Genomic DNA, 19,930 nt, shown 5'->3' on the forward strand with positions numbered 1-19,930 from the left:
AGGATACCTCCACAAAAGTGAAAGGCATTAGAACCACAAAGCAAACCATGTATATTTTTTGGATATCCTGACCATCTCAAGGCATACAAACTAATGGATCCAAAGACACATGGAATCTTTTATGAGAGGAGAATTCACTTTGAAGAAACATGTCCAAGTTTGGCTTCTTCAACTCCTCCTTCATCCTCCTTTGTGGATAGTGATCATAGTGATGACAGTGACTCGAAAGAAGAGATTCCTCCAACTTTGACTCGCAGGACACCACCTTTGTAGGGTCAACAAATAGTTGAGGACATTCCTTCTTCTTCCACTAAACCTTGTTGGGTACAACAAACCCTTGATGCAACAAGTTCATTGGTGGGAAATTCTTCAGACACTCGGAGGACAAGGTCACAACACAAGTCATTTCCACATGCATATATAGCCATTGTTTAAGATCCATAGTCATTTAAAGAAGCATCAGGGATTCTAGAATGAGACAAGGCTATGGAGGAAGAATATAACTCCTTGATGAAAAACAACACTTGAGACTTAGTTCCCCTTCCTAAGGGAAGAAAGGTGGTTTAATGTAAGTGGATATATCAAACCAAATTTGCAGTGGATGGAAGTGTAGATAAACATTAAGGCTAGACTAGTTGCCAAAGGTTTCTTGCAGGTTCTAGGTATTAACTATACAAAGACTTTTGCACCAGTTGCCAAGATGAGCTCCATTCACTTGACACTAGCTATTGCTGCAGCTCATGGATGATGAAATTACGATATGTTTGTCATTAGTGCAAACACTTATTCAATTCTGAATGCTTATCTAGCTCATCACTTAGTCTACAGTTTATACCGAGCATTCAGTGGTTACCTTATAAGATTAGCAGGTAAACACTTCTCACCGAGCATTCCAGAGGATATCGAGTGAATGAGAAGTTCAACAGTGTTCACCGAGAAAAGCAAGGTAAATGAAGAACTTAGTGTTCACCGAGCAAAGCAAGGTAAATGAAGAACTCAGTGTTCACCGAGCAAAGCAAGGTAAACGAAGAAGTTAGTCTCTATCGAGTGACACTATATCTACCGAGTCACCAATGGTTATTGAGTTTCAAGTAGTGTTATGTGGCTAGTATGAATCGAGCCTCTACTTCTACCGAGTGTATGACGATGTCGAGTAATGTAGTGGATGCCGAGTATCAGAAGGTCACCGAGTCAACTTGAGGAACTTGAGTTTTCTACTATCTGGCCGACTTAGTAATGCTTTGTTCACTTATGTTTTGGCTGACCTTGTAGTTGCAAATAATGGAATGGTATATATGTAATGTATGATATCATTTGTAGTATATATGATGTGTGTGGTAAAGATATAAAGGAAGATATCAATGTTCACATGAAAAGAAGATATTGAAAATCAACGACAGAATAAAAAGAATACAACAAGGTCAACATAGGAGCAGAAAATTTATATCTATCACATCAGGTGATCAATGCAAAAAGGATCTTATCAGAAAATAGTTGTAAGAAGATCCACTGCTTCATCCTAACAGGTGAATCGGTTTATAAATCCTTTAACATGGTAGACTTAATAGTCTTTTTGTAAATCTCCTAACAGAGTGCATACTTCACTGTATGTTTGTAAATCCTCTAACAAGGTGGATCTAGCAGTCCTACTTGCTCCTAACAGAGTAGATAACTAGAAGTGATCATTGTAAGCCTTAACAGGCCAACTTTATACTGCAGTATTGAAGTTTTGTGGGCATCATCCCGACCCCAGTTTTACTTTCTATTTGGAAGGTTTCTGGGTCACCAAATCTCTGTGTACATGTGCAATGAATGTTTGTTCTTTTAGTTATGCAGTAGATTATATAAATGAATGATGAATGATTAAAATACTGAATTGTTTAAAAGTTTTATAAGTTACTGATTCACCCCTCCCCTCTCAGTAACCTATCTTATCCTGAATATTTCCAACAATTGGTATCAGAGTTTTGTGGTTCTCAGGATAAAGTTTGACAGCTTGAGCAAAGATCAAGGACAATGGAGATATTCAGACTTGACAAATCTATTGAAAATGAAAAGCTAGATCTGGAAATGGCCATGGCTCAACTCAAAGAAGCAAAGGAGCATCAATCTCAATCTCTAAAAAGAAGGAAGGAACTTGCAAGACAAATGAATGATCATCAGTATGTTGAAGAAAAGATTGAAGACCTTTTATCATCAAGCAGTTCAAATGAAGCTAATGAAGCAATCAAGGAACTCCTAGCAAAGAATGATTCTCTGCAGGAAGAAGTAAGGAAGCTTGAAAGAGAACAAGAAATTCAATCAATTAGGCTATGTGAAGCTTTGGAATAGAGAAACAAGGCAAATGAAGACTTAGAGGTAAGAAACAATCAATTCCTTCAGCATGAAAATCTTGTAGGTCAACTATCTAATGCAAATAAAGAAATTTTGAATCTAAGATCCGAGAATGAAAATTTGAGAAATGATTTAATCACTGAAAGACAAATCAATGCAAGCTTACAAAGTGATCTGAGATTTGAGAGACAAATCAATGAAAGTTTGGAAAATGACTTGATCACTAAAAGGCAAGTCAATGAAAGAATGATGAAATCTCAAATAGACATGAACCAATTGAATCAACAAAATGAGCAAAATCTTCATAGACAAAAGGGTAAAATCGGTCTTGGATACAAAGAAGAAGGTGAATCCTCCAAACAAGGTGCCCAAGGGAATCAAAGACCCACTTGCAATCATTGTGGCAAGATAGGTCATACATCAAACAAATGTTGGAGTAATGGAAAGGAAAAATTCAATGGTAAATGCTTCAACTGCAATCAACATAGTCACAAAGCTAATGAATGCAAAGAAAAACCAAAATTTGAAGGCAAATGTCAGAAATGCAAGAAACAAGGTCACAAGGCATCTGAATGCAAATAAAAAATATTCAATCCAGCAGAACAAATTATCAAAGCAATATTTGGTTGGTACTACAATACTTGGTATAGGTGTCACTATTGTGGAGAATATGGACACATTGGGATAAACTGTGCAAGACATCACCTAAGAAAGAAGGATACAACTATAAGATGTTACACATGTACTAAACTTGGTCATATAGCCAATAATTGCATGAATACTGGAAGAATTGAAGATGAAAAGAAAGCTAAAGCTGATGACATTCAGAAGCAGATGAGACAACAATGGATTCCTAAATCTACCGAGCAAGACAGTTCAAATGATGGTTATGTCACTCAAGAAATGGGTGACTCCACCATTTCCAATTAGATTTAAGAAGAATCAAGAATTGCATCCTCTACCCATATCTTAATCAGTTTTAGTGTAAAAGAGTGCAAATGGTCAAAATCAGTATTTCAGATACAAGGACCAAAGAAAAGTTATCATTCACCGTGTTGCATCTACTGAGCAAGGTTGGTTAAAGACCTTACCAAGCTAGGTCGGGAGTAACTAAAAGCTTTGTTTGATCACCAAGTTGCAAAGCTTTTATCGAGTAGATCGATGATAGACTGGAAAACACTATGTCATCTCATCTACCTTCGTACCGAGCATTAATGACAGTATTTCCGTCAAAAGGGCAGAATTCGATTTCATTTTTCACCGCGACTTAAGAATACTTAGAGCTAAAAGATTTCCAATGAATCCAGAGCAAATCCCAAGCGATTCCAAGCAATTTTCAAGCGAAGAATTTGTTCAAGATTTTCTTATACCTACCGAGCAGCTATGGCATCCGCAAGCACCAGCAGCACCAAGGGGAAAAGAGATTCAGAAATGTTGCTAAAGGGTACAGAATTGAAAGCGCCCAACTTCAAGATTGTTCCGGCCATTGCAGAATCACTCGACCCAACTGGAGCTCAATCAAAAATACCTCCTAAGGTACTTATTATCAATGATATTCGTACTCATTTCAAGTGTTCTATTCAAGAAATTGAAAACCTAGAGATGGATAGTGCCCTAGGTGAAATGAGTGTAGATGGCTCTCTGAAACCTTAGTTCAAGCATCTTGAAACCAAAGGTTTGACACATATCTCACATATGCCTAGAAACTTCCAAACCAAATGGATTAGGTATATCTTGAGTCGGGTGCATAATGGACAATTATGGTTAGAGCAGCCAGTGCTAATCACAAAGAAGATTCACAAAATCATAGGTCTCCCTATGCTCAATAAAGCAAAAGACACCAAAACCCTAGGTCGGGAGGAGCTACAGAAGCAAACCCTAGCCGAGTGGGATGGTAGAGGTTTAAAGGTAAACACTGTATCAGATGTCGAACTAAGATTTGGCATTCATGTAATTGCATATAAATTATACAGTTCCAGTAGATTGAATAGTGTACTTTGTGAAGCTGTGGATTTGGCCCTCAAGATTGTAAAGAAAAACCTTGAATTTGATCTGTCCGAAGTATTGCTGAAACAATTAAATAAAACTATGGATAGTGTAAGGACTTCCAAGAATAACTCTTGTAAATTCGATTCTCTGTTGATCTGTTTATTTTTTTTCGTTCAAAAATTTTTTTCATCTAAAGGAATTGTCGTATGGAGAAAAGACATTCCAATTTTGTATCAGATAAATGAGTTTGTAGCAGAGATGGGTGAAAATTTTGATAGCATCATGGACAATTATTTTGAAGATTTCAAGGAGAGAATGAATAACAGGTTCTGGATTCCACCAAAGTTAGTTGAAGATTACAGAGATGATGTATGCTTCATGGTTGACTGTGATAAGGTGTACATCCAGGCAGTCAGACCCCGAGTTGCATGGGTAAAACCTCTTCCCTATGAGGTAAATATTGATGAAGCCAAAGACATCATAGAAGCACTAGTAAATGAGCCAGTAAACCCAAGGCAACCAATTTTTGGAACCTATGATGAAGCAAAGGCCAGAATTGAGCTTGAAATCAAGCTACCATAGGCCATAAGCAAAGGCAAGAGAAAGATAGCAAAATTGAAAACTGCATCTGGCCCTCTTATGCTAACAGAAGGAAAAGGTGAGGATGAAGGAGATGATGAAGAAGAAGGAGGAGAAGAAGAAAAAGAAGAACAAGAAACTGAAGAAGAACCTCCGAAGAAGAAAGGTAAGGAAATAATTACCAAACCTAAGAAGAAGCCTACTGTCATATTCACAAGAAAAATCAAAAAAGGTGAGTAAGAACCTATACTAGTCAGGCCTGCACCCACATTCGAGCAAAGGCTTAAACAGTTGGAAGAAGGAGCAGGCATCACAAATTTCAAGGCATTAAAATTTGAAACTAGAACAGATGCTGAGAAAATGCAGATAGAGGAACTGGTACTCAACAAGATGGGAAAATAGAAATACTCCCCGGACCAGCTTGCCTCCCAAATTTCAAAAGAATTGTAGGAAAGATTGCAACCGAGATGGGAGTCAGCCACCCAAATGGTAAAAAACATCTATGAGCAATCCTTGAAGAATCTTCAACCAAGTCTCACTGAGGCAGAAATAAAAACTGCAATGAAAAACCATGAAGGTAAGATGATGATAAGATTCCACACATGTTTAATTTTGATCAAAGACATTGAGCATGTTGTAAATGATGCTACAAATATTTGGAAAAACATCTATCATCTACATAAGCCTAGTGAAGAACCAGTGGAAATCAAGGATGATGACAACAGTGACAGTGATGATATTGATGGCACTCCATCCATCACAGTCTCACCAGGTGAGCTGCATGCATTAATGGGAGAAGACAAGGAGGAAGAAGCTGAAGAGGAAGATAAGGAGGAAGATGATCTAGTAAAAATTGTAGCAGCAGTGATTGCATCCCTTCCTCACTCTCCACCAAAAACTATTTCATCCACTAAGAAGATAGCTTCTATAAGTGAGATTGTGAGCACAATTGCCACATCAATTGTTCAATCTTCACCGGCCTCCTCCCAGCTCCAGGTATCTGAGACAGATGTGCCAAGCACTTCATCTACCAAGCTGACTGTTACTTCTTCAGCTGTTGAGCCAGTCTCCTCAGATCCATCATCATCAGTCAGAAAAATAGTAAGTTCCACAATTTTGTCTTCATCAATTCTAGCTTGTTCTACAATTTTTTCAACATTAGCTGCATCTACTTCAAATCTAGTTAGATCAGATACTGCATTACCGAGTGTATCATCATTTTTGGGAAGTATTCCAATTTTTGATTCGGTAAATACTCCTATTGGCACTCAATCCTCAAGTCCTATCCCAGTTTTCATTGCTAGTTATTCCATCTCCACTATTGTGTCTACTCCTAAGGTCAAACCAGTCATCACAGAAGTCAAACAAAAGCAACCATTAAGACTTCTGATCACTGAAAAGGAAATTCCTGAAGATATTGACTTAGACACAGAGATAGTGATTCCAAAGATTGACTCTGAAAATGCTACCATTGAAGAAATGAGGTATGCTAGTCAACTAATAGAGATGAAGGCTATGCAGAAGCAGTTAAGGTCTGAAAGGGATAAGGAGTACAAAATAATTGAGAATGCCAAGAATATAATTACCAAAGCCATAGGTGTTGAAGTAGATTCTACTCAACACATTTTGATTCAGTTAGAAGAGACTGTAAATAAATTCAATGAGGACACCTCTGGTGAAGAAAAATTGATTGAAAAGGCTGAAAGAAAATTTGATAATAAGGTGCTTGAGCACATTGCTCAGCATATTGCAATAAAACAGATAGAATTGTCCACAATTTTGGTCAATCTTGAAAATTCTTTTAATAATGTAACTTCACTTTGTGATGTTATCGAGTATACCAAGGAGATCAAAGAAAAATTAAATAAAATTGATGAGGATATGAAGGTCAGTGCCCAAATGCTGCAACTTGACCCCAATTCAAGTTCATCCCATCATCTCAAAATCAAATTTTTGTCAAAAAAGCAGGCAGAACTGTTGAGAGAGGAAGCAAGGATCAGATCTACATTGATTGACATTCAGAATATGATCCTTCTTGTCATGGACACAATGCAGAAACACATTGTATACTCCAAAACATTGATCCATGACAACAATTTTTCAGTTGCAGATCATGTGATTGAACTTTCAACTGAAGTTCAGATAGCACTCTCCACCTGCAAAATTTTGCAAAAAAATTGGGCTAAGACTTTGTTCTCAAGGTACATTTTGAGTTTATCTCTCATTTTGGTGTTTCTGTGTAAATACATACTGTTTACTTTGGCATTATTGTCAAAAAGGGAGAGATAGAGTACCAAAGAGAGATAGAGATATGTAAATAAGGAAGCCATTTGTAAAGATAGAGATATTTGTAAATACTCTGTGCATATTATATGGGAGAGATATATGTAAATCAATACATCAAATTTTGCACATAAGTTTTGGCTCATAAGTGTTTTTGTCACTAATGCCAAAGGGGGAGATTGTTGGAATTATGATATGTTTGTCATTAGTGCAAACACTTATTCAATTCTAAATGCTTATCTAGCTCATCACTTGGTCTACAGTGTATACCGATTATTCAGTGGTTACCTTATAAGATCAACAGGCAAACACTTCTCATCGAGCATTCCAGAGGATATCGAGTGAATGAGAAGTTCAACAGTGTTCACCGAGAAAAGCAAGGTAAATGAAGAACTTAGTGTTCATCGAGCAAAGCAAGGTAAATGAAGAACTCAGTGTTCACTGAGCAAAGCAAGGTAAATGAAGAACTCAATGTTCACCGAGTAAAGCAAGGTAAACGAAAAAGTTAGTCTCTACCGAGTGACACTATATCTACCGAGTCACCAATGGTTACCAAGTTCCAAGCAGTGTTGTGTGGCTAGTATGAACTGAGCCTCTACTTCTACCGAGTGCATGACGATGCCGAGTAATGTAGTGGATGCCAAGTATCAGAAGGTCACCAAGTCAGCTTGAGGAACCTGAGTTTTTTACTATCTGGCTGACTCAGTAATATTTTGTTCACTTATGTTTTGGCCGACCTTGTAGTTGTAAATAATGAAATGGTATATATGTAATGTATGATATCATTTGTAGTATATATGATGTGTGTGGAAAAGATATAAAGGAAGATATTAATGTTCGCATGAAAAGAGGATACTAAAAATCAGCAGCAGAATAAAAGGAATACATCAAGGTCAACATAGGAGCAAAAAATTTATATCTATCACATCAGGTGATCAATGCAAAAAAGATCTTATAAGCAAATAGTTGTAAGCAGATCCACTGCTTCATCCTAACAGGTGAATCGGTTTATAAATCCTTTAACAGGGTAGACTTAACAGTCTTTTTGTAAATCTCCTAACAGAGTGCATACTTCACTATATATTTGTAAATCCTCTAACAAGGTGGATCTAGCAGTCCTACTTGCTCCTAACAGGGCAGATCACCATAAATGATCATTGTAAGCCTTAACAAGCCAACTTTATACTGCAGTATTGAAGTTTTGTGGGCATCATCTCCACCCCAGTTTTACTTTCTATTTGGAAGGTTTCTGGGTCACCAAATCTTTGTGTACATGTGCAATGAATGTTTGTTCTTTCAGTTATGCAGTAGATTAGATAAATGAATGATGAATGATGAATGATTAAAATACTAAATTGTTTAAAAGTTTTATAAGTTACTGATTCACCCCTCCCCTCTCAGTAACCTATTTTATCCTAAATATTTCCAACAATGGATGGGTTGTACACCAGATGGATGTTAAGAGCGCTTTTTTGAATGGTGATCTTCATGAAGAGATTTATATGGAGTAGCCACAGGGGTTCGTACAGGATTCTACTATGGTTTGCAAATTGAAGAAGTCTATTTATGGCCTTAAGCAGGCTCCTCGAGCTTGGTATGCCAAAATGGATTCCTTCTTACTCTCAGCAGTTTCACCAGGTGTCATTCTAATTCGAATGTCTACATTCTTTAGAAGCATGACTCACACTTGATATTAGTGCTTTATGTAGATTACTTGATCATTACAAGGAGCACTTCATCCATCATTGCCAATGTCAAGACCTCTCTACATGACATATTTGCTATGATAGAATTGGGTTTGTTACATTATTTCCTTGGCATTGAGATCACATCGTCTTTAGCAAGGATATCACTTTCACAACCCAAGTATGCTCTTGACTTGCTTTCTCGGTTTCACATGAGTGACTGCAAGCATGCTCCTACTCCTTTTCTATCAGGTGTCAAGCTAGAGGCTAAGTGTACTACTCCACTTGTTGATGCTACTTTATACAAAGAGTTAGTTGGTATCCTTATCTACTTGATGCATATACGCCCTGATATTGCTTTTGTAGTTGGAATGGTTTCACGATTTATGCAAGAACCACATGAGCTTCATTGGAAGGTTTCCAAGTGCATTTTGCACTACATAAAGGGTACACATACACATGGGATACATTATGCAATAGGAGCAAGACTTCAATTGGTTGGATACACAGACTCAGACTATGCAGGGGACTTAGATTCTCGCAAGTCCACTTCAGGGTATATATTTCACCTTGGTTCCGACTCTATTTGTTGGTAGAGTAAGAAGCAAAATAATGTTGCTCTTTCTTCCATAGAGGCTGAGTATTGAGGAGCTGTCAATGCATCTACAGAGGCTCTTTGGTTATAACACATCCTGGAGGAGTTTGGATTTGATCTACCTAAGCCTATAGTTATTCATTGTGACAATTAGAGTGCCATTGAGATCTCTAAGCATCCAGTTCAGCATTAGTAAACTAAGCACATTGAGGTTCATATGCACTACATTAGAGAGCTTATACATGAGCAGATCATTGCACTACAGTATTGTCCTACAATAGAGCAAGTCGCTAATATCTTCAACAAACTCTTCACTTAGGTCAAGTATATTCACTTGCGAGATCTCTTGGGGATGCAGGATGTTGTAGAAAGGGTTGTCCCTTGACTTCTCTCTTCTCCTTTTTCTGGGAGGGATTTTTTCCTTTTCTAAGGTCTTCTTCTCTCTCATCTTCATTATTGTACTTATCTCTCTTTTTGGATGAGGGTTTTTTCCATGAGGTTTTCCCTCTTTCTCTGCTTTATGAGAGATTGCATTGCATCATTCTATAACATTTCTTTGTATATGGGTACCTAACATGACCTCGTAGTCAGGACCCATCACGCATTTGTGAGCTTAAGTGCATTTCCCTAAGTTACACTTGGGGGGGGAGGGTGTTGGTGTAAATAGGTATTTACTATTTACACTTTACTTAAGTTTACTTAGGTTAGTGCATTATTTTATTATTTTGCATTATTTAATTATTTATTTTATGAGACACTTAAGAGTTTGCGCACCTTTTTGAGTTGTCATGTTGACAACACAGAAGTACGCAACTCTAATTGAGCACATGGTGTCTACAACACTAGATTTTGCATCATTCACTGAGTTGTCATGTAGATAGCACAGTTATTCGCACTCCTTATTTAGTACATGGTGTCTACAACACTAATTTGCATGCTACACCATTGTAGGCTTATCCTCTCATCATCACACTTACTTTTGTGCTTAATGGAGGATAACCCATATCTGGTGGACATGTGCTTGGTTGTATGAATTATCATGATGTTGATTCTTAGGCATTCTAGATGCATCTCATAGGCCTTTATATATAGGCATTCCTAGTGTACTTGTATATTGTATTGAATACTATACAGTTATTATGATCATACTTTGGTCTAATTTGTGCTTGTGTTTTGAGTTCCTTGCTTCAAGCTAACTTGGCATTCTTATTGAACTTGATGGTGTACTCTTTTGGGGTTTTACTTTTAGTAGCACCTTTTCTCCTATTGAGAATTCCTTGTCCTTTTTGTATCTATATAACTTTTTTTGTCTATTGTTTGCTTCTTTCAATCTTTGATAGATTTGAATTATCTGTTCTTCCATATGTGCATTTCGGGTTTGATAATAATTTTGTCCTCAACACAATTCCAACTTACAAGGGTTCTACACTTGCGACCATATAGGGCCTCAAAGGGAGCCATCTTAATGGTGGATTTATAGGAATTACTATATGCAAATTTCACCAAGGGTAGATACATTTATGACTAATATTGCCGATCCATACAATAAAACCTTAAAAGATTCTAGAAAACCTAGTTTACTCTTTCTGTTTGACCATCAGTCTCGAGATGATAAGCCGAGCTAATATTTAACTTAGTTCCTAATGCTGTGAATAATGTTTGCCAAAATTTGGAGGTTATTCTAGCATCCCTATTTGAGATGATTTTCACTAGAATTCCATGAAGTATAAAAATCTTTTATGAACTTGTGAGGGATTTTTGGAGCTCCATCATTTAGGTTTCCTGGTATTAAGTGATCAACCTTAGTCAATCTATCCACTACTACTAGGATGGTGTTGTGTTTGTTTCATGTCATAGGTAATCCTTCTACAAAATCCATGGAAATTATCTACCATTTCCACTTTGGTACTTCGTTTGGGTGTAGGAGGCGAGTTGGGTAATGATGTTCTAATTATACTCTTTGGCATTCTAGGCATCCTACCACAAAATCCATTATCTCTCTTTTTATTCCTTTCCAAAAATATAGTTGTTTTATCTGACAACTTTTTAGTCACTCCAGGATGTCCTGAATAAGGAGCTTAGAGGGATTCGTCTAGAATCACTCTTCAAAGTTCAGGATTGTTGGGTATGTATATCTTGTTGTAATACCTTAACAATCCATCTTCTTCTATTCTAAAATATGAGTACTTGTGATCTTGTGGGTTTTTGATAAGAGCATGGCTAACCGCTGTATAAAATTCATCATGCTTTAGATGTTGTAGTATTTGATCCCTTAATCTAAAATTTATGATGGCTGTTGCAGAAAAATCTGCTACCTTATTTTCTTTACCCTTAATATAACTAAAATCAAAGTCGTAATATGCTAGAAATTCCAACCATCTCCTCTGTTTGGCATTAAGGTTGGGTTGAGTAAAGATATACTTTAAGCCATTGTGATCGGATTGAAGCTTGAAAGGTTTCCCAATCAAATAGTGCCTCCACATTTGGAGGGCATGCACAATAGCTACTAGTTCCAGATCATGAGGAGCATAATTTTGCCTATAGTTATTTAAATTCCTTGAATCATACACAATCACTTGTTCCTCTTGCATTAGCACACCTCCTATTCCTTACCTTGATGCATCAGTTATAGCTACAAATTTCTTTTGTGGGTTGGGTACTCTTAGTATAGGTGTAGTAGTTAACTTCTCTTTCAAATATTCAAAAGTTGACTGACATTTTTTAGTTCATATAAATTCCTTTCCCTTCCTCTGAAGTGAAGTGATCGAGTGCGCTATTTTGGAGAAATTTCTGACAAACTTCCTATAGAATCCTGCCAACCCCCTGAAACTTCAGAATTTTGTCACATTCTTAGGTATAGGCTAGTCCTAATTGCTTTGATTTTTGACGGATCTATGGCTATTCCTTTAACCAAAATAATACGTCCTAAATACTAGATTTCTTTATGATAAAAATCATACTTAGACAACTTACCATATAGTTTATGTTCTTTCAACCTTTGTAGGACTTTTTCTAGATGCTCTTGATGTTCTTTTTTGTTTTTCAAGTAGATTAGGATATCATCTATGAAGACCAATACAAACTTATCCAAGCAATCTTGAAAAATGTTGTTCATCAAATTCATGAAAGCTACTGGAGCATTGGTTAACCTGAAGGGTAATACTGTGAACTCATAATGCCCATATCTAGTTTTGAATGCAGTCTTGTGAATGTCTTCATCCTTGATGCAGATCTGATGATATCTGGATCTTAAGTCAATCTTTAAAAATACTGTAGGGCCTTTCATTTGATTAAGAGGTCATTGATTCTAGGAAGTGGGTATTAGTTCTTGATGGTGACCTTTTTGAGCATCTTATAGTCTATGCACAATCTCATAGTTTCGTCCTTCTTTATGATGAACAATACTAGGGATCCCTGGGGTGAAACATTGGGTCAAATAAGTTTCTTATCTAACATATCTTGCAACTGCAATTGTAATTCCATTAATTCTATGGTGGTAATTTGATAAGGAGCTCGAGAAATTGGTTTTTCTTCGGGTACTAAATCTATGGTAAAATCAAAAACTCTGGATGGAGGTAGTCTGAGGAGTTCTTTTGGAAACACATCCTAAAATTTCTTAAGGTATGGATACTCCTCCTCAAAGGATTTCGTCAATTTTTCTCTAATTTCTCCCTCTTCAAAAATGTGGCCTTCTCTATACATGGCATCCATAGGTTTCCTTGAATCTTCAATTCTTATTGCAAAGATCTCACAACCTTTTCTTCTACATTTCTTTGGTTGCATGGCATATATCTATCTTGGTTTGATTTCATGTATTACTTCCTTAATGCTTACAGGTTTTCCTTGGTCATCCAAATAGTCTATAGTTTTGACAAGAAAATCAACTTTGGCTCTATGCTCATTGAGCCAATTAATGCCTATAATAATGTCCTAAGATCCAAGAGGTGCCACATACAAGTTTAGTTCGATGGAGAAGTTTGAAAAATCAACCCGTGACTCAAATAGACACTACTCTACCTTAGCCCTTGACTGGTTTGCATACTCAACTGTCCATGGTTTTTCCATAAAAACTAGATCTCTTTGGAAATATACTTAATAACTTAGGTGATATGAAGCATTTAGAGGCTCTAGTATCAATTAATATAGAAACAAGATTTTCGTAGATCTTACCTAGAGTTTCGATCATGTTTATCTGTTGGTCTACCTGCCGATTATCAAGTGCCATGTGAATCCTTTGTTGGTAAACATGCTGTTGTGGTGGCCAGGGTGGTTGAGGTAGTTGGTTGGTATTTGTCTTACCAAGGCATTTGTTAGCATAGTGATCTCCTCTACAATTGTAGCATCCTGAAGGCAACCCCTTCTTCTCACTTCCCTTGCCATTCTTACTTGTATTGAGGTTACTTTTGAAATCCTTAATACCATTTCCTGTTGGTTCTGGTTTGTTAAATTTGTAGTCCTTAAAATGCTTATTTTGGGATCTAGTATCTCCACCTTCTATATTCCAATTTGTTTTCCTTTTGTTATCTTGGATAGAATCATCTCTCTTGATTTTTATGTTCCTGACAGACAACTTTTTCTAGGGCTTCTTGCATGGTTTGAGGAGTGAGAACATCAATTACCCCACCGATCCTATTATTCGACCCCATGATAAATTTTCTCATCTTCAGATTCCTGTCTTGTTGGTATGGAGTTACATATTTCAGTAGTCAGGTGAATTTCTCCCAATACTTCTATACGGTCATATCTCCTTGTTTGAGATTCTTGAAATCCAATAACTTTTGGTAATAGAAGGTTTGGGGTAATCAACAATTTCTAAAGATGGTTAGAAACTTCTCCTTGGTAATTTCAGTTATTTTTATATTTAGTTCAACCTTGGTGTTTCCCCACCATGTGGCAACTTCTCTTGAAAAATTGGTATATTCCCCAAACTGCCTTTGAGGTCTCTAAAAAATTTATAATCTCAAAATATTGTTCCATTTCTGTTAACCAGGCCTCTGCATCCTCTTTGGATTCAAAATTGAAGAACTTAGGTGGTTTGATCTTTTTAATATCCATAGATAGGTCGCTTACTTCTTCTGTTTCTTAGTTTGGGTAAGTGAGGCTTGAGGGTTTTTCTCATGGTGTTCAGAGATTTCTGTTCTTGTTCTGGGAGGGGGCAAGGATTGTATTTCCTCTTAGTTTAGCCCAATATGGGCTGCCAATTCGTTCATCCTCTTCTCCATATTGCCTAACTTCATTTGAGTGTTTGGAAAAACCTGAAGTAGCAAATCAATTGGAGGTAGTCAATTGTTCTTAGGGACCATGTTGTGGTCTACAACATTCTTGTCACTATTCACGTTTCAAATTATTTGCCCTGAAAATATTTGCAAGACCCTTATGTCAAATTTCTATTTTTTTTTACGCATTTACAATAAAATAAAATAAATTACGAGTAGAAGGAACACATGAATAGACCAATTTATTTACAAAAACCTTTATTTACAAAAATTTCCTCTTCTAAGGGTGTCACATTATAGATTTAGTTACTTTGAAATTTAATTTTCAGTTTCTCGTTCAGTTTTGGTTTTTGGTTTTATATATATCTCGTACCATCCAAGATCTATGAAAGTGCACAAGAGGGTTGGCCTGGCGGGCATTCCAAGTTTGAATCAGTTTGTTTCTATAAACTACTTTTATGATAGGAGTCCACTTGACTATTTCCTTCCTCATTCGTTGCAGAGCTTGTTTTAAGGTTTCATTGTCTTGAGGCATGCAACAATAAGTATAATCGTAGTTTGGCATGTTCCTAATCAAGTATGGAAAGATGGGATGCCGTGCTTTCTTGTGAGGTGTCTTTCGTACCTTCATCTTGTTACATTTAATCTAAGAAAATCTTAGGTCTAATCGTGTTAGGTGGTGTGCCCAATGTTCAGTGTCGAACCCAACACTCTGATACCATATGTAAAAAACAATTTTTCTTAACTAAAAAGATAGAGCTATATTTTGAATTAAGAATAGATATGAAAACAATATTTCAACCAATTTACCAAAGTGAACATCTTTAATTCCATTTCATGTGAAATTAACTGAATTAACATTTAACTGAAACAACAACCAACTCAAATAACTGATTTCTATCATAATTACAAAAATAACTTAAATCATTAATGTTAATTCTATGATATTCAATATTCACAAGAGAGTAAATGCATAGTAAAGAATGGTAGAAGAACATACAAAATCTAATTGGAGAGTCTTGTAATGGTTGTGCAAGCCTTGACTTTTGGATAAGAGGAGAAGTATTAGCTTAGGCTTAACCTCCCAACCATGAACCATATCAATCCCCACACAATCTTTTGATAAAAAAGGTCCTCCTTTCCTTAGGGCTAAGCTTGGGGCACTATTAGTCCAACCATTTGAGAAAGACTAGTGTTTAGAATGTCCACTCAGTAATGGACGAACATGTCTGATTAACTGACGCCACTGACATCATGCGATCTATAAAAGGAAAGCATGTCTTTAACAACCTTGGCCAAGATTTTTGGATGGGTTTCTAATACCTGATCACCACTGCTTGACTTGACAATATGGTAAATAGATTGGACATACATGAGCTATTGATTAGTTCTTTAAAAGAAATAAAATTATCATATCAATTTTGATTCTTGTTTTTTGTTTTTGCAAAACTTTCTTTCCACCTCTTCACCCCCTTTCTTGGCCAACCAACTGGGTGAGTCATGGGTGTCTGTTCATAGAGGATATCAATTCATTTTTTGAAACTTAGCTGATGGAAAATAATATTTTAGTCTTGGCATGAAGCCGTTCTTAAGACTTAAGGACTTCTCTTAAGAAATTTCAGAGGATTACAATTCAAATTTAAAAGACAAATTGATTCAAGTAGGAAATCATAGCATGACATATGTATTCCGTTTCAGACTTAACATGGTTAGATAACTTGGTGTGCTTGATCGAATGAACTATTCAATAGACTTAATTTACTTCACAGTCAAGCATTGCTCATTGAAAATCCTTGAAACTATTTTGCATCTAGATTTTCAGATGCAGTACATATACCAAAATGTTAGGGTAAATAATTAATTATTTATTAATTATTTATTCTATTACTTAAGCTTACTTAGGTAAATGCATTTATTTAATATTTTGTATTTAATGCATGTAGTGGTTAGTTGTTGACAACTCGGGAGTTTGTTCCCTTCTAGCATGTTCCACCTTTTTGTGGATATGTGCTGAGTTGTCATCCTTATCTTCTACCACCTTCTAGCTTGTTCTACAAGCTTCCATGAGCTCTTTATAAGTGGGCTCCCTCTTTGTATTTTCATAACATATCATAAGGCATTGTGCATATTGTAAATACATTTTCTTCTTGTGTTTGCACATATTGTCTCTCATGTCCGTTTAGAGTTTTTCCCTTGCTCCATGCTCTTCCTCTCCTTGGCTTCTCTTTGACAAGTTCTCGCATGCAGGTGATCTTGGGCATCTTTGGAGTTGGCTTTCATCAACTCCAACACAAAATAAATAATAGAAAAACTATTCACATAACCTGGTCAATGAAGGAATGGATCTTGATTAATTCCAAATGGCCGACTCTCAAAAAGTCTGATTTGCCAATGCAGATTTCAGAATGCCAAGACCCTTTAATAGTAGGAATAGAAGTACAGTTTCACTCCAATACCAACCGTAAGAATAAGGAAAAGAAAAAGAGAAGAAGGAATGGGGAAGAGAAACAATATTGATGATACCTACCAAGACATACTCTCGAGCTTATATAAATTGAGAATAATATGGAAGGCTCAATAAAAGTTGCGAATCTTGATAAAAGTTACAAGAAGATTATCTACTTCTTGGTTCACCGATTCAAAAGAAGGAAAATGCCAAGTGTACTCATTATTTCCCATTGAGGCATTCAATTATAAAAGAAAGAATTCAAAGGACTCATTAAAATAATAATACACACACACACACACACACACACATAATTTTTGAATGGTGTCATCATATTATTTTTTGGTCCAAGGTTATACCTATTAGGATACACATATCTATATATGTGCATACTTGGGAGATTAATTTATCTTCATATCCTCTCAATGTATATGCATATTTATATATATACGTATGTTAATATAGATAAGTTTGAATAATTTAATACTATGGTGACACCATACTTATGTGCATATATATGCATATGCATATCTATCTATCTATCTATCTATAATGAAATCATGAGAATACCAACATAAATCATTTAAAGGTATGAATTTTAATTATGTTTAAATATTTAATGTTTTATTGATTGTCCAAATAGCTCATGTGTGTCCACTGTATGTATCCTGTTATGCCATCGCTAGGTCCTTATCAAGATAGTTAAAGGTCATACCTGTCAATCAAATAAATGCACTAAGGTAGTGCCCCATTCCGCACATCTTATTAAGCAATGCTTCCCCCCTTTGTCTGCTCCTGCAACCACCCGTGCAACATTTTCCACAATAATAACAAGTTCTCCATGATAAATCCATACCAACATATAACACAGATAATAGTAAAGGAATTAGTTAACTACCGTCATTCAGAAAACTAGCAACTGCTAACCACCAACATCAACATATGACAAGTAATGACTAACTACTATCATCAATAAACAATTATACATAATAATTGATAACAACCAAATTCATATGAAACAACAGTTACATATAACTACCCTTTTTGCATGAATAGGAAAGACAATAGTTTTTAACTAATCATCTCAATGGCTATAAATTTTGGGATGTAACACATACCCAAGTATCCCCCATCCCCTATTTTGAAAAATAGTCTTACTCATACCCGTACCGGTACCTCAAGTACCCAAGTACCCCTGTCCCATGCAACCTTGACTTGAACCATGATCATAATTATAATTCTTTGGTACACTCTACATTTGTGGTTACTGTCCCATGATAAAGTATGTGTGAAAACTCCACTTCTGTAGTTACTGCCTCATGATAAATTATGTGTGAAAACTCCACTTCTGTAGTTACTGCCTCGTGATAAATGGCAAGTGATGATCGTAATACTTATAGTTGGCTTTCTGATAGTCTTGTGTTGATTATAAGACTTCAACTATTGTTGGGAGTATCTGTAGATGACATAGATCATTGTAAAGATTATAAAGCAAGATGACAAAGGTGACTGGCGATTCTATGGTCGCTTCTGTGGAAGTACATGCTATCATAAATCTTAATTTTTTTATATGGGGTATCTACAAACAATATTCAGATTGTGGTGAAGCTTATAAGGCAAGATGAAAAATGTAAATGATAGGTAGTAAGCATGATACTACTGTAGTTGGCTCCCAGAGGCTGCTTGTTTGAGCAGAAAACTTAAAGTTCTATTTGGGAGTATTTGCATGCAAAATTTAGATTGTTATGAAGATTTCAAGTCGAGGTGGAAAAGAAAAATCATTATTCTGAATTATTTAGAATGACTTTTTATGGAAATGCTTGTAATCAGTGTGAAGGTGAATGTCTGGCAAGAAATCTTAGACACTGATGAAAATACCAGTCTATGAAATGCCTCAGGTGGAGCTCTGCAACGTGTCCTTTTATTGGACATCACTATACATCTAAGGCCATGATCTGAGTCACTGCATGTTTCTATGTTCACTTAAAAGTTTAAAACCCAAATCTAGTAGGAACATCATAGATATTTTCTTCATAGCATTCTTTTCTTATTCTTCTTGGCTTTGAACTCAAATGTAGTGGTCTGCATATATAGATGCACAACATGTAGATGAAGTTGGCTATTAATAATATGATATTGCTACCAGGATTCAACTGTGTAGTTCTAGTAGTAATCCAACTTGAGCAGGTTTAATTACAGAATTTCTTTCATGATTTAACCCACTTTGCTTGCACGCTATTTTTTAGGTGTAAATGACAATATATTTCATTACTATATTTGTTCATCATTCAGAACATTATCCACAATGAGTAGAGTACAACCGGTCTACTAATTAACTCTAAATAGTATATGACGAAACTGGCAAACAATTAATGCATAATTGGATACAAACAAATTAACCAAATATAATAAAGGTATTATTTGGTGATTATTTCATCCGATTTAAAAATAAAGCACAATTTTTAGATGACAGTAAACAAGTAACCACATAATTTTTTTTGTAGGGCGAGGTCTGTTGTGCTGATGTTCTTTCTAGTATTGGAATTGTTTGACCATAATAAGATTATATCACTACATGTATATGTTCCATGATGAAATGACGATGATTTGCAATTCTTGTTTTATTTGGAAGGAGCATAATATTATATCACCAATACATTGAAATGTGCATGGAGTGTTAGTAGATCGAGCGTAAGCTAGAATTTACAGAATGCCTCTTTGCAAATGGCCATATAATGAATTAAATTATAGTTGAGTACTAAACAATCAAGAAACCAGATTTGACTGTGGATAGAATTTGAAA

This window comes from Cupressus sempervirens, chromosome 8 (assembly GCF_028749045.1).
Source record: "Cupressus sempervirens isolate cs-2001-9-10 chromosome 8, ASM2874904v1, whole genome shotgun sequence".
Lineage (NCBI taxonomy): Eukaryota > Viridiplantae > Streptophyta > Pinopsida > Cupressales > Cupressaceae > Cupressus > Cupressus sempervirens.